The following is a 17,506-nucleotide window of genomic DNA, read 5'->3' on the forward strand; positions in this document are numbered from 1 at the left end:
GGGAACCACCCTCTTCCTCATGATGCTTAATCAATGTAATCAACTTTAATTTGATGCAGGGTGAAAAAAATTCACAGAAATAAATTATTTTTCAAGAATAATTAAATAGATTCAACATCTTTCTTCAACAGAATTGCAGACTGCACAGATGGTACCTTCCCAAAGGAAAAAGTACTACTACTAAAAAGTACTAGGGTATATTAGACTTAACAGTTACTATATACAGTAATGGACTTCTATACATTTTACATCAGATTAAAACTTTGGGTGTAAGATTCAGATAATTATTAAATAATTAAAAGCTAGATATTTTAAATGAGAATAAGAAAGAAAAGTATGTCTTTGTGCCCCCTTTTGCCTGTTCATGCCCTATCGGCCCCCCTGGCTAACCTTTGCTAGATCCGCCCCTGCACAGTTACCAGCCAGCTGCATAGAAAAAGATCCTGGTGTAGAAAGTAATATTAAATAAATTCTAACAACAGCTTATCAAGCTTAATAGTGCTGCTGTTGTTCAGCCGCTGGTTTCCTCTTTCTGGTGAGAAGTGGGCCAAAAACAAACAAGAGAGACGGACTCGCGACAGAAAAGGCGATCAGCTGATCATTAAGCAGTTTCACGATTGAAGTAGCAGCAGGAGAGAGAGAGAAGAGGCAGTTGCTCTATATATCGGTTGTTAAGCTTAACGCGGGAATGCTTTACAAACATTCAGAGATGAACTTACACACTTGCTTTACTTCTCTCTGAGATAACTTCCTCGGAGATGAAATGTTTGCTAGCAGGCTACAAATACACACAGCCGCTCTATCACGTGACCACACTGCTCCGGCTCGCCATGTCGCCAAGTTTTGTGAGGTGCTTTTTTGATATTTAATGGATCGGATTACATTTTTTATTTCTCTCCGATATCCGATCCAGTAATTTAGGTCAGTATCGGACCGATACCGATACGTAATATCGGATCGGTCCATCTCTAATTATAACAGAAGCATTATAAGAGGAGGAAGGACTTTGAATGAAGTAGATCAGCATCCCATGGCACTAGCTAATATTATGTGGGTCAAATATGGACTAAATACCACAACATGCCTGACATTGGGGCAATATAATGTTAACTTATTGCTGAAATGAGGTAGCCAGAGTCATCTTGAGTCAAAGACAACCGTGGTATCTATCCTCTCATACCATGGTCTACAGACTGCAGGAAACTCTGAATTGTCCTCATAAAGATAGATGTACACAGACACACACACACACACACACACACACACACACACACACACACACAAATCCTGTTGTCTGCCACCAGCTGATAGGTGACAGGGAGCAGGCTCTGCCTTTTGGGCATGTCCAGCCCTGGAATGTCTGAAGCTGTCTACTGTACAGCAGCAGGGTGTGTGTGTGTGTGTGTGTGTGTGTGTGTGTGTGTGTGTGTGTGTGTGTTTGGAGCAAAAGAGAGTAGACGTATGTTGATGTGGACTGTTCTGTCACCTGTCAGCTCAACAGGATCTGGCGTTATAGAACACCCAAAAGCAAGGCTGTGTAATGGTGAGTGTATTAAGGGTGGAGGGTCCTGCCTCTGTTAAATATCCGGCTTCCATTTGAGGAGCCAGGAGCCAGTGTTTCATTCTGACTGACAGAGATTCTCACACTTTTAATTTCTCTTTAAATCCCATTAAGTGTAATGCGTGGAACAATATTCTCAGGAACATGATTAAATTATTTTAGACCTAATATAAAATAGCAAAAATATCACTGGGGGTATTAAATAGTAAGAGAGAAGAATGAGAATGACTCCTTGTAAAACATTAAATAATATAAAAAAATATCCTTTGCAGAAGTGTCTAAACTGGGATTACAGCAGCACATTAAGTTTTTGGAGAACACAATGAAACCAAATTAATAAAGAGAATCAACATAGATACAATAACAGTATATCAGTCAATACTCAGTTACAAAGATATTAAAAACATGCTAAACCGATATAAATTTTATGGATAGTTTAAGAAGTGCTAACATGTTTTTAAAGTTGTATGTTGGACTGTAATAACAGTGGGCACCATTCCTTCTGTTTTTGACTCGTTCCCATCGTCATTGAGAAACTTGTACAACTATGATTGTATGAATGTGGTTTGAAAGTCTGTGCGTGTGTGTGTGTGTGTGTGCGTGTGTGTGTGCATGCATCAGTGTATGTCGCTGTGTTGGAACTGAAAGCTGACATAGCAACACCCTGTTTCCCCCTCACCCTTTCATCTTTCCTCCACAAACCTTTTTTCATGAATGAGCTCCTGCTTCCACACCATGAGAGCATCAATGTACTCCTTCAATAATTCATCTCTGGGATCTATTATTTACATATCACTTTTACTTCATCACAAAAAGGCATCAATGTGCACCCATACACCTTTCCTCTCCCTTTCTCGCTTCCTTTGCCAGGTCACTCAATCCACATAAACAAATCCCTGTTTCCTGGGCAGCTCCTCAGTCTGCCTCAGCTAGTGGACTCTACCTATGAGCATGTGCTTGTCTGTGTGTGTGTGTGTGTTTGTGCAGTGCAGCGTGTGATGTGCTAAAACACAGGTAGATGGGGCGGTAGCCTCTCAGTGACCTAAAGCGGCTGCTGACAGCAGTGACAGCAGAAACAAGCATGGAGAAGCAAGAAGAAACCTCACACCACTCTAGAAGTCAACTTTCCATGTGTCGCTGCACCTCTCAAAGCACGCAGGAAATAAAGGGTACAGTGTATCACAGTAGCCTACACCAGTAATTTCATGTACTATCCCCTTTGTTTACACCAGCGATTTTATGTACTGTAATTTTGCAGGCTTCAGAGTTTATACTTTTTCTGGTGGTTACTCAGTCAGTCATTCACTGGTTGTCTCTCTTCTCTCTTTTTTCAGCATCATTTTTTTACGATCTTCCACTCTAGATCTGTTTCTGTGTGTTTAAAAATGTATTTTTGTTACTGTCCAAAAGGTATAGATCTGAAATTGCTGACATTTCTATGAATTCATTTCATTGCTGCAGAAACAGCAACCCCCCCTCAACCCACTATTGATGTTTGTAAGTTTTAAAAGTTTCATTTTGTTAGTTCTGTTAAGCTACAGGGCAGCATGGTGGTGTAGCAATTAGCATTGAGCCCTCATAGCAAGGTTCTGGCTTTGAATCCAGTTTGTGGCCTTTGTGTGCCCCTCTGTGGGTTCTCTGTCTGAGTGGCTCCAGCAATACAAAGATATGCACATGAGGTTAATTGGTGATTCTAAAAGGGCCATAGGTGTCTGTCCATCTGTGGAAAGACAACAGGTCCGAGGTGTCCCTCTCATTCAATGTCAGCTGGCATAAGCTCCATCCCCCTGTGTGATCCTGAACTGGATAAGTCGAACAAAATTGAGGGCTGGATGGATGGATGGATGATGAGCTAGAAGCTCTTCAATAATCCAAACTCTGTCCTTCACATTATTATGCTGTTAGCCTTTATATGCATTTATAGATGTTTCTGGAAGCCTTTATCATCACAACACAGTTTAAAGGCAAAAATCAAAATGCATTTAATTAATTTCATTTCAAAGTTTTTAAGGTAACTAAATAAATAGAAATTAATAGAAATGCGAGAAATAGATTTAATGTTTATTTATTTTCTTTAAGCATATCTTTATTTTGCACACAAACAGATGTATACAAAACACACCCAAACCATGTGAAGGCAGAAAGCTACATTTATCAAAATGCACCCCAGTCAAACCGACACTCAAATCTTTATTTGTAGTTTATTGTATCATGAATGGCTATGTCTCAATCTCCAATCCCTCCAGTCCACTGCCAATGTGTCTCTGGGCAAGATATTGAACCCCAGATTGCTCCTGATGCATACATCGGTGTGTGTTAGTTAAAACGAGTGCTATTAGGATAGCCACTGTATTTTTAGTTGACAGACCAACAAGATAACAGATTTGATTTATTGGTAAGAATCTGATACAAAAGCTGAAAGAAAAACTTATAATTATTATAATTAAATAACGTATGGTATTATTGCATGTGGGGAATGTCATGAAAAAAATTCCAAACTTGAACTGAGGAAACGTTTTTTATCTTCAAACTCACAGTAAATAAAAAAGGAAAGAAAAAATGCAATATAACGTACTGTATTTACTCATCTCTACACTGCACTTTACTCTGGGTTAAATTTGAGGGATGTTTTTATAGATATGGCACACAAAAAAGAAGAAGTGCTGGGGGGGTTTCAGACTTGCCTGTAGATTTTTCACAATAGCAGGTTGTGTAACAAGTAAAAAGCCTTAGGGAAAAGCGCTTGAGACATGCCTGTCCTCTTTAGAGGAGAGATAGACATGACAAAAACAAGTGGACATTCAAAGCCCTTAACAAGCAGTGGTTAGTCATTACAAGCTCAAGTTGCACAGAGACAGAACTTTATTTCAGATGTTAAAGATCCCAGAAATATAAAAAAGTCAGGCTGAATTACTGGGAATATTTTCCTTTTAATGGGTTAGTACAGATCATAGTAACTCATCCAGTTTAAGCAGTATATCTGTATATATATTTAATATATATCTGGAACACAGTATAAATAACACATGAAACTAAAACAAGATATCACTTTCCTGTGTTTCTGTTTCCTCTCTGTCTTCTTAAGCCATGAGTAATAAGCTTCCTACTTTTTTCCCCCTCTACTTGCCCTTGTCCCTCTCTCTTCTTCTCTATCACACCATTCCCGCAGGAGACTGACTGCGTATCGGTGTATCACCCGCATCCATCTCTCTAACCTCCAGCCCTGCCTTCCCTCATCCCCACGAGAGGGAGCAGCAGATCAAGAAAAGGGGAAAGATTCGTGGAAGGAGGGAGGGAGCGAAAGAGAAGTGTTTCTGTGTCCCAAAGGATTGGTCTCTGTCTGTCTAAATCAGGAAGTGAGAATGTGACGGCAGGAGAGACAGAGCAGAGACATCATTTCAGTGTGTGTGTGTGTGTGTGCACCTTGTTGAGCTGAGGTGTCATATATGTGAAGATCACAGCTTCACGCTGGTGGCAACCAGGGATGATGCTCTAAATCACTGAAATGCCAGAGACAACCGTTGTGATATGGGCCGTGTCTGTGTGTGTTTGTGCGCGTGAATGTCTTTTGGGACGTTTGATGGAGATTAATACTACTTTTAGAGTCCGAAAGTGAAAATGTTATCTAGTATGTCACCTTGGGAAAAAAAGTGTGTGACATTGTCTGATATAGACACACACACTCACTTGCACAAGCGGTCTAGATCACCAGTTTTCAGCCTTTTGTGTCTAGTGTATTTGAAAAGCCTGAAAAGTGAACTGAAGCACCCCTTCACTGACCATCCATGAAACTCTCATGTTGAAAATGTGATCATTTTAATTGATTTTTTTTTTGTTATTTAACAACAATAATCATTTAAAGCACAAATAGTAGCCTCGATTTTTCAAGCATGCATCTATTCATTTTAATTCCCATGATATTTATTTTCATTACAACCATTTGTCCATGCGTTTTTATGTAAATGTAAACAAGTAAACAAAACACTACTATGTTTTGTTTTTGTTTTATTTTGGTTATCTATAAATATTCTCCCCATCTTACTAAGTTTGGTTGGGAATCACATTATTCATAATACTCACTATCCCCAGCATATGCACCCACACACAAACACACCTAGCAACATAACATTCGCTGCCTTCCTTGGATGAATAATTAGATGGACACGGAGCTGTCTCTCTGTTTTCCCCCCACACATTAAGCTACATGAATGTAGGCCAACTCACTGTCGACTTCACTTGCCTCTCATCACAATCAAAACAACACATAGATGTTGTCTTCTCTTGTTCATCAACCTCTGTCTATCCCTTGTTACCTCTATCTATCTTTAACTTTCTTTTTCATGAGGTGTGAGTCACAAAGAATTGTCTTGCAGATCAGCAGCACAACTGTCCCCGAGAAGAGGCAACGTACACAGACTCTCACACGCTGACGTTGATATAGTCATGGTCACATCATTATATCTGCATTAGCAGGGAAAGCCCTTCACGCTCCAACACCTACATGCCTTCAGTGCAGCGTCTCATGTGTGTTGTAACTGATTTACAGTGTCCCTGTTCTATCTTGACAGATCATGCTCAGGAAATATGTAGTACATGGCATATTATGTTTGTGTCATATACTTTATATATAGCATAGCTCTGACTTTTGAATACATTTCTTTAATTGAGACCAAGAAATAACCAGAAAAGTTGGTGTATTGAGATAAAAGGAATATATATAAGCAGCACGGAAATCTGCTTTTATAGTTGCTATTTAAGCACGGTTATAAAGTTTGCTGAATAATGGAAAAAAAAAACGCAACTAAAGACAAAAATGTCTTATTCAAATTCAAATGGGAATTTATACCCAGCACATCATCTTTGACAAATTCCTACACCTTTATTTTTATCCTTTTTAGCATTTTATCTAAAAGACAATGACAATCGTGGCGATTTGGACACAAAATGTAAATTATAACCATGGATAATAATGATATTCCACTATTTATGCCACATCTTACGTACTGAGCTCCTTTTGATTGACTTAAAACCCCCATTTGATGGCAAATCTAGTTCTTTGTAACTAACAAAGTTATCAATTCAATTCAGTTTTATTTATATAGCGCCAAATCACAACAAAAGTCGCCTCAAGGCGCTTATCATTAATGTAAAACTGGAATGAGTTCAACTGAGACACTGTCGTGTGCAAAAGCCACATTTTTGCGTGCTCGTGTCATAAATGTATCACTTTGAATAGCAAATAAGAGTAAAGTACAGACCAGACAAAAATCCTCTATCACTAAAAGGTATAATACACAAATACAAGCAAACATATGAAAAATGGGTTATGTGACTGGGCCATTACCTAAAGCAAGGTAAAGCAAGACAACAGATGAAATATTGAGAAGGGACAGGGGAGCACTTGGCATTTTGGGCACGCACATTATCACGCACTCGTACTGGGTTAGTGTTAGCTGGAAAAGGTTGTGCGTTAGGGTGTTTGACAGTGCTCTGACCCTGGCTGCGATGTTGACATTAGTGGACACATCACCTCTGCTTTGGGAAAAGGCCGACGGTGAGACCGCCCTCAAGCACAACACAAGGTTCTCTGTGTGAAGCACATGTTTATAGGCTTTGTGAAGGTAGAAGTACTAAAACAGTAACCTCTGCATCTCAAGTTAAAAAATAACTGTATATAAGCAACTTTTTATATTCATCATAGCTTTACAACACAATGACAAAGTCTGGATATTTTACTTTGCTTGAGCCTTTGTGTGACTTTACTTTCTCATCGCTGTCATGTGACATATCAAGCTTTTGTCTTTCACAGATTGCTGTGCCTATGCTGGAGGACTGCGTGAACAGCAGAAGAACAGCAAAATGCAAAGAAACAAGCATGTAAATGAATAACGCAACGCTGATTCCAACAACACGTCTGTCATCGACAGTGGAGACGCGGGTTCTCTCAGCCGTGACATGGAATTGGTGAGCAGGAAAAGATGGAAAGATCAACAAGAAAAGCAAACTAATAGGTAATGTTTGCTTTCTGCTTTAACCCTAACAATCTGTCACTTTTGTCTGTGTTGTTGTTTCCTTAACCTCTGCGTCTTCTGCATATGTTTGTCTGAGCACATATGTATGAAAGCCAGAGACGTCTCTGCTGTATGGTGTGGAATGTCAGGCTTGTCTCATCAGATTAGGGTGCAGTGAGGAGGATGGTGCCTACAATTGTACTCAAATGGAGGCACCTCAGCGATGCATACTACAATGCCACCACCCTTGATCTCCCCCACACCGCATGTCCTTGGCACTTTTTAGTTTAAGGGTCTTTGTTCCCCTAGGGTTAGGGGTTGGAACTGCCTCTAAGAAAACTGGCCTGGGGCAACCTTGTACAAATGAGTTTGCTTTGAAGTCGATGATGATGTGGCTTTTTACTATATAGTAAAATCTATCCCTATGTAGCTTTTTGCTTTGTTGCAGTTTGTGCTTCAGCTCAGTTTACAGTCCGCTCCCTCCAGCCTCAGCATAAATAGCCAATTTGGCAAAAAAGTTTATATAATTTATCTGTAAAACTGTGTTTCTCTCATTCCCTCATTACTCGCGTTTCCCTTCCACTTTTCTAATTTCCTGCATCTTCTAGCTTCACTTAGATTTTCTCTTGACCCCTGGCATCCATCCATCTATCCACCAGCCCTTTGGTGTCTTGTCCATCCCTGTATTTGTCTCCTGTCTAGCCTCGAGTCACACTAAACACAACCTCCATATTATCCTCAACCCAATCACCTCTCTATCCTTGGGCCTGACGGTTGCAGGTGGATGTAGCAGGTCTGTCACAAGGTGGCAAATCTGTCATTTGCTGTGTTGTGCACGTGCGTGTTTCTATGTGTTTCAGTGCGGGTGGGTGGGCAGATGAGCGTGTGTATGTTAAGAGGGGCATGAAGACAGCTGTCATGCTGTCTCAGGATCATATGCTGGCTGTCAGAGATGCTGTAAAGAAACTGACATCCAAACCATGCAACACACATACACCGCACATGAACACACAGAGAGAATTTGGACATTTAAAGCTATGTTGGGATTTTTAGAAATACAAAGAAATATTTTAAAATGTACATTTTTCAGTGAAAACAGTGACAGTGAAGTATCCTTGCGCTTTAGGGATGTTGACCTCTGCTCTGAAACATCTGTTGACAGAGGTCAAGTAAAGAGAAACATTCCCTATTACTAAAATATTTTGATTCATTATTTATGTTCATCGAACAAAGCAGTAAAAAGAGTTCATAAACATGGCATGACTTGCAATGGTCCTCACATCTGATGTCCTCCTTTTTCAGGTCTTCTCCAGTCTGCTTTGTGTTTGTTTTTTAGTTTTCTCTAAAGTCTGTGCATGTATAAGAATGTACACATGTGCCTCTGCTTGTGTTTGTGTGTGCATTAATAAATGTGCTCATGCATGTCTACATGTAAGACTGTGTTGGGGGATTTCTCAGGAGAAGGTGAATGTCTCATTTTTTGGTCCCCAGCCTGTCCAGGTAAATAACACATTCACACACCAGTGGGCAAACCATCGACCTCCCCTTTCACGCACATCACCCTTTTCTCGTGTACACTATTGATCCCTCACACTCTTCTCTTCTCTTCTCTTCTCTTCTCTTCTCTTCTCTTCTCTTCTCTTCTATTCTCTTCTCTTCTCTTCTCTAGAAATGCCTTCCGAGCTACCTGGTGGTATTTCTTTCTGATGTCCAGTGAGACAGGGGAGCCAGGCAGGTCTCCACTGGCCACAGTGCAGCTGTCGTTTCAGGTTAAAGCAGGCGAGAAGTGGCTGAGGAGGAGGTGGAGAGGAATGAATAAGTGAAGAGGCTGCAGACTGGACTCATGTTAAATGTAGAAAGGCTAACAGACCAGACTGCTGTTGATTTCTCTGTGTGTGTGTGTGTGTGTGTGTGTGTGTGTGTGTGTGTGTGTGTGTGTGTGTGTGTGTGTGTGTGTGTGTGTGTGAGACAGAGAGAGTGAGGGAGAGAAAGAGACTGAGTATGATTCTACATGTGCATATGGGCGATACGGAGGACCTGCTGCCTGTCCCGCTGAGCTTCCAATTAGCACACACCACTAGAGCAGGACACATACACACAGAGACACACAAACACACACGGAGGACCCTAGAGAGAGGCCTCAAACCTGCCTGTCAGCTGCTGTTAGATCACACTGCACTTAGCTGACACAACAAAACACACAAACACCTACACACTTATATGCAAAGTTTTACAGTGATTAACATTCAAGGATAAAACCTGCGTTCATATTCAGTTAAAGTTGAGGGCGCACTGAACTGCTGCTGATCTGGTTGCTCGTGAGAATATTAAAAGTTACGAATGTGTTCATAAAGAATAGGAAAAGTATTTAACTTAAATTTTAATTTAAATTTGCTTCAAGTTCTCTCGAATCCTTGTATCTAATGTATGCGAACACACACACACACACTAAAACAATATTATCGCACAAAAACCTTCGCTGCACCACCTATTTTGTCCTTGTACATATTTTAATGATGCCATCAATAATGGACACGTTCTGAGGACAGGCAAAATAGGATCTTGCAGCGCTGCCACACACGTATTCAGACGTGCATACGCTCAAAAAATGTGGGTCAGGATGTGAGATTTCTTAATCTTTAATTAAGAATATCTGCTGGTTTGTCAGTGAGCCCATTAGTGTGCCCTTTGCTGGTGAGCCTCCCTCTCTCTGATTGGCTCAGCCTTCTGCACTGTGTCTACTATCTACTACCGAACTGTTTTCAGAATAACAAGCCTGCGCTAGATCAAATAAAAGAGAGCTTCCTTTTATTGGTTTGTATATTTTTTTTTTTTTACTAGATTGGATTAATATCCTGCCTGGTATTCGTTTAGAATAATTTTAGCACAGGTCTCAGATGCGTGAAACCTAATTCTAATGGTCTTCGCCATTTTGATGATATGATATTGACATACGGGAAACTACATATAATAAAATCACATCATGTGTGATAAATTCAGTGACGCTGAACTGATTGCAGTTGAAAAGTCTTCCGACTCTGCTCCAGCAGAGTCATTAGAAAGCATCAGCCAAAGAGGCCTCTGGTAAGGACTGGGAGATGAGATAAATTTAATCTCACTGCACAAGAACACTTGAGCAACTTGACATGAAGCATAGAGATGACAAAGGTCATTATGAATGGCAAAAAAATAACAGATTGTGTCCCACTCCTAGGTCCTTCCCAAGTCTGACATCACCATCTTAGTACAACCACTCATCAAGGTCACGAGTCTTTTTATGCAGCCCCCACCACCTCCAGTTCTCGCCTTGAACTTTGCATCTTAAGAGCATCTTTCATTAAAGCCAAAACAAATCTACCTTGGCGCGTTCCCTCGGGTGTGATTGACGTGACACCACAAGCTCGGGGCCAAGCAGAAATGAAGACTGAGAAAGAGCTCGGGCAGATGATGAGGACGAGGATGAACTGAACGCAGACACAGAGGTGGTGGCCTTCTTCCTGCCTGCTCAGGGAGAAGATTGTCCTTGCTTTGTTAAATGATTTCTTCCAGCTGAACTCTTCCCCCAATATCAGTCAAAAAGAGATCACACAGAGAAAACGAAGATTGCATGTATACCCAGAGTTCCCCGGGTCACCTTGGCATACAGCTCACGCAGTAAATCAATCCATTTATTGCCATTTCAATAACCATTCAGGTTATTTTTGTCACTAGATGCCGTTCACTGTCCAAGTTACAGTCAGAAACTCACAAAGTATTCTTTATATTTTCCAAGATGTGCACATTTTATAACTGTATTTAAATGTAAAAATGAGCTGGTTTGGAAGCCAGTTCAGTTTGATTGAGCTAATCAACACAAATACAGATGCAATTTAAAAATGACTCACTTGTGTACGGAAAAAATACATTTTAATGCTGCCCATAAATATTTTGGTGGGCAGGATGATGTGCAGACATACCCTAGAGTAAGTTTCTTTAATTCATGCCCACCTGCCTCTCCTGGCATTTAGGACAAGAAACTGATTGAGCATTCAACCTTTTAAAAGATTTTGAGACCATCAATTTTATATCACAACCCAAACGTGCCTTTTAGACCCCTTCGTGCATGCATTCACTAGCCTTACCTCTTTTTCCCACTAGATGGAGATGTGATACTTCCACAACACTCCTTCATCCATGACGCAGCACAGAAAGTAAACTCACCCAGAGGTCTAATTTACAAACTCAGGTCAACTTCTGTAGAGGTAAATACTGAAGATTCTGTATTGTGAGGATCTTTAGGTCAGTATAGCTTGATGTTTGCAGGTTTCCGCTTCGGTTCCAGACTGGCAGGTTAAACCTGTGCAGGGTAGTAAATCTGTGGCTTAATGTTCCTGTAGAACAAGCTTTTGATTTGCCACTGAGCATGGCGTTAATGCCATTTCACTGTGCTATAGCTGCTCAGTCTTTAACACATGAAATCTCCCAGGTCATAAATTAAAATATAGAAAATAACTGGAGAAAGACACAAGGACCATGTTTTCCACAACAGAGTAAATTGAACACTTAAATATGAACCATTTACATACTGCTGACATATGCTGACATTTAACTAATTTGTTCCCTTTCTTTCTTTCTATCTTTCTTTCTTAAATAAGGCTGATTCAAAATGTCACTTGCTGATTAATGGCAACATATGGCTGCAGCACACGCCCTCTAACACTACTATACAAGCTATGAATGGACATGTTCCTGTGATACACTAAAACCTGTGGGTGTGTCCAAGCATGTGTCTGCTACTGGACGTTATCGGCATGTGATCAAAATAGTTTCTGTGTGTATCTTTCCCGTGCATGTGTGAGATACTTTCACAGTATGACATATGCTTGAAAAACACATATGTCAGCAAGTGCTGGGCATGCTTGCGAATGACATATGAACACTGTTTTCACTACACGGGCATGCGTGTGTGAATTTATACATTGAGGGTAAGCCTGTGTGTGGTAGTAGTAATCTGCACCAGGCAGCTGCGCTCGTTCGTATTCAGCCCCAAGGCACTTCTAGGCCTTCTTGCTGATTAGGGATCAGAGAGAGAGAACGAGGACAGAGTGAAATGGTATAGAGCGGGGATGAGAGACAAAGAGAAAGAAAAAGGTCCTCTCTCATTTAGTAAAGAGTTTGTTAATGTCTATAATCCCATTAAGCAGGGGGAACAGCTTGACCCCTCACATAACATGCATTAATATGTATGGGCGAGTGTGTGGTTGCAGTGTATATTCTTTTTCTCTCATACAAACAACCCCAGACACTTGATACAGCGCATCCAGGAAAAGAAATTGATTGCCCTTATAAACATTTGATAAGGCCCTAATGTAACATCGCAAGCTGTTAAGGAGAATTGGAGCGGCGAGTCATGAAAATGACATGTAAATCAAATGAGCGTTGTATATTTTCAGGCACAATTTGCCAGCAATTATTGTGTTGACCTGGCTCCTCGGTTGACAAAAGAAACCTGTTCCCTCTGAGGAGCAGGAAATCAGCTTTTCAAGTGCTCTTGTGTTTGAAGAGTGGTGAGCAAGGCAAGGCGTGATTGCTGCACTCTGCAGAGAGGATCGCACATGGGGTGATTTCATACAAGGTGAGAGAAAGCAGTGAAGGCCAAAGCTAGTTGTTTTCTTTTCCTTCACAATATACATGCAAGCAGCACTTAACTCAATGTTATCTCAGCTAACTCACACTGAATCGATCCATGCTGAAAAAAATATGATAAAGAAGATTCAGTATTAAAAAAAAGAAAAGAAGACCCTCTAGCTTGTGGCTTCCTTCAACCTAAAGCCCTGATGGAAGGATGGATGGATGGATGGATGGATGGATGATATGTGCAAAATATAACCTGAATTTCAAAATGTTGGGTTGCTGTATAAAATCTAAATAAAAAACAACATACAATAATTTGTGAACCTCAAATGTTATTCACAACAGAATCGTATCACAATAGAAAAAGTATTAAATTTCTACACTGAGAAAATGTACCATTCTAAGAAAGACATGAACTCATTTTGAATTTTGTAGTAACATGTCTCAAAAAAGTTGGGGGCAAGGCTATGTTTACTACTGTGTACCTGTGGTAAACATGGGCTTCTGTTAACAGCAGACTGTAAACATCTGGGAACTAAAATGAGAGGAATGTTGTCCCATTCTGGTCTCTTATAGGACTAGTAGTCATGAGTCTTCTTCATCGTATTTTTATTTTATTCATACTGTCATGATGCACTAAATGTTTTTAATCGATGAAAAGTCTGAACTGTCTGCAGGCCAATTCAGGACCTGGATTCCAGAATTGAGGGTGGGGGTGGGGGGCTTTTTAAGTGAGCACTAATAAAAAGCCCGATGGTTCCTGTCCTCTTTAGTCTGGAGGATGTGTCCATGTTTTCCAAAAAAGAATTTAAATTTTGATTTGTCTGACCACAGAACACTTTTCCATTGTGCCTCAGTACATTTGAATGTCCCTTGATCTGGAGAAAATGCCAGGATTGCAGGATCATGGTCACCCATGGCTTCTTCTTTGCTTGATAGATGGCAAGATGAACTGCATTCAATGGCCTTGATTGGAGGAAGTGTTACTGAGCCCCATGCTGTGATTTCCATGCTTGTTCTTAATGCACTGCTGCCTGACTGCCTGAAGAACATGAACATCTAATATTGATTTTTAATCTTGTCCCTTTTATATTGAGGGACATTATTCAGAAATTCTCTAAAAATGTATACACTCAGTTTTTTGCAGACTTGTTATCCTCTGACCATCTTGACTTCTTAGAAATTCTGCCTCTTTGTGATGCTCTTTTTTGAGATGTCCAATTTTAAAAAAACAGATATTACTGGTATTACTTGTGATTACTTACATGTGTTCCCACTTAACGTAAATAGTTGCAAAATGCTTCTTCAGTTTCACTTAGTTTTCCAGCATTTTTTTCCTGCCACCTCCTGCCGCCATCCCAACTTTTTTGAGATTCGTTGCTTCCATCTAATTCAAAACATGCCAATGTTTTCCATGAAATCAAAAAAGTATATCAGTTTAAACATTTGGTGTGCTTTATGTGTTCTATTGTGAATAAAATGTGGCGTTATGCGATTTGAAAATCACTTAATTTTGTCTTTATTGACATTTTACATGTCATTCGAGGCTTTTTTGGAATTGGGTTTGTATTTACATATAAGCAGCAGGATAGCTAACATCTTATGCACTGTATAATGCACTGTATATTAGATGTGATATAACAAAAGATTTGCCAATAAGGCTTCAAATCCAAACTGAATTGGCTGGTTAAAACTAATTAATTGACTGCATTATTTTTACACAACCAGAATCAAATCAAATCAAATGACATGAAATAATAAGCTTAAAAACATTAAATAATGTTGAATCAAGAAAACATTAAATAATAATAAAGATACTCTATTTGAATTGTATTGAAAAAAATTGCTACAAATCTTATGAACAATTATTTCACATAATAAACAGACCTCTTATCACTCTTGGATAGATTAAGGTTCTGTGTAAGCACAATTTTTTTTTAACTAATTTGTTTTATAAGATAAGATTACATTGTTTGGAAACATGTTGTTTGTCTTCTTTTTTGAGGAAGACTAGTGATGGTATACCTATTCTGAGTTTATGAGTAACGCAGTACAGAGTACCTTAAAGAAAAAACAGCTTTCCTTATATGCATATTTTAAACTTGCTCTAAAGTTTTGCATAAACTACAGGAAGAACTTTTGCTGCCAGTGGGAAATCTCTGACATACTCACTACATTGTCATATACATTATTGATGGGATACTTTAAGTTTTCCCAATAACTTAGAAGTGCACAGAGAGACACAAAGGCACCAACGTGATGATGTCATGTTGAGCACAGTATATACTGCAAAAGAGAGGAAGGAGTGTTTATGTTTTCATTTGAAAATGAATGTTAAATTCACCTCCACATTAAATACGAACAAATTACTTTAATTGCAGGTCATCATAAAAGCACCACTGCCTCAACAATACCTTCTGAGTGCAACTCAGCAATTTATTTAAATTAATAAGACCCTCCACAGCCACCATGCCCGTTTTGGCTCATAGAGCTGGGCCCAACGGGCTGAGGCTCGTCAACAAGCACGCCCTAAAACACATCCAGCCATCACAGGCACGGTAAACTAGTCGCTTGAATCACTGGGCGTGATAATGGATGGAATTTTGTTTCAACAAATAAAGTTCAACTTATTATTTAATTAGGCTGAAAGTTAACCTTCACTCTGTATTATCTCTAATGCATATAGACCTATATTATAGCATATTAATATATATTAACAACTCTCACTCTATCATGCTATCATGTAGTTACCTGTGGTCTTACATTTATTTTAGTTGAAGAGAAGCTTCATATGTGAATATGGTTATTTACACAGCATGTAAATAAAGTTGGAGCAACATCTACAAACTGACAGTCATTTGTTTATGACTGATTCATTTAAAATTATTTTATAGATGAATTATAAGTAATTACTCTGTGTTAGTCTTGCCACACACTGACCAGGGTGTACCCTGTATGACAGCAGGATTAGGCTCTAGCCCCATTCTGCAACCCTGAATTGGATACACAGAATAACATGGGTGGATTTAATTTAGTAGTAACAGCTTTTTGGTTGCCATATTGTTGAAATTCCTTCTCTGTCATGACACTTTGCTCACTGTTTGTTATTGGGAAATAAACTTTACTTACTTAAGCAAAAAAAATATTATAATGTCTATGATTATATCTAGCTTATTAATATTAATAACCATGGCTTGATGAATTGATTGCCTTTAATGTTTTCAGAACATTAGGTCTAGAAGCTGAAGCAGTCGCTGCTGACCGACATCGATGGAGATCACTAGCTGCCCGATGCGCTGCCCGGTGTAGGAGGAACTAAGTGCTAAGTAAGCAAGGTCTAGAGTAAGTAATGTTTGCTGATGGAAATTTCTTACTAATATTTACTTAATGGCTTGGGGGAATCGTCAGTCCGAAGATTGATGATCATTTTTTACATGGAAGATAATTTGAAGATAGTTTTTACAACTTAGCAACCCAAAAAGTTGTTGAGATATTAATTTGGAGTGGATTTAAAAAACATTCACTATGTGATCCATAGCACAGTGGGTAACAAATGACTGAATTTACTACTTGGAATGTAAATTTCCATTGTCTACGTAACCATTTTGCCTCACACATTTGAGTTTCGGTTATAAAAGACAACCTTCAGTCCATTTCTTCTTAGATTTCCTCAAGGTGCAATTAACAATGTCTCACTTGGCCACAATATTAAAGCCACATGTCTAATGCCATGAAGATGTCCTGTATGTTGCCAAAAGAGCTTGGATCAGTTGGGGTATGGACACCAGATCCCATGGGTGTTCTGTTTGGCAACTGGATATTTAGATCCTTTACTTCTTGTTCATTGCGAGGAGAAGCCTCCATAGACTTGCAATCTTGGTAGTTTGTATGCAGGTCAGAACCTAGTGCTTTTTGCAGGGTCCTGCTGGGGTGGGCACAGCCTTTGGGGAGTGCCATGTGTTGCTTGACCTGTGGCTGTGATTAGGTAATTGGTAACACTGATACTTTCCACAGCTCTGTAAGTCCCATGAATATTGTAGCTAAAGGAGTAATTCTCTTTACTCCATTTGTCCTTGGCTTTAATATTGTGGGGGTGATCAGTACTGAGCGTTACAGGGCAATGGAACTGGCAACAACTAAATGGGGTGTTGCACCGTTTTTATCAATTACTTCCGAACTGTGCTATTTATGACACGCAGGCACCTCGCTTCTGAAAACAGCATATGATCTGAGGAGAAATTATACATCTCATAATCTCACCAAAGGAAAATAAAAGCTGGATTTTCACAGTGTATGTTTTTAGAGAAACAAATTGACTGGT

The sequence above is a fragment of the Neolamprologus multifasciatus genome, chromosome 13 (genome assembly GCF_963576455.1).
Source record: "Neolamprologus multifasciatus chromosome 13, fNeoMul1.2, whole genome shotgun sequence".
Classification (NCBI taxonomy): Eukaryota; Metazoa; Chordata; class Actinopteri; order Cichliformes; family Cichlidae; genus Neolamprologus; species Neolamprologus multifasciatus.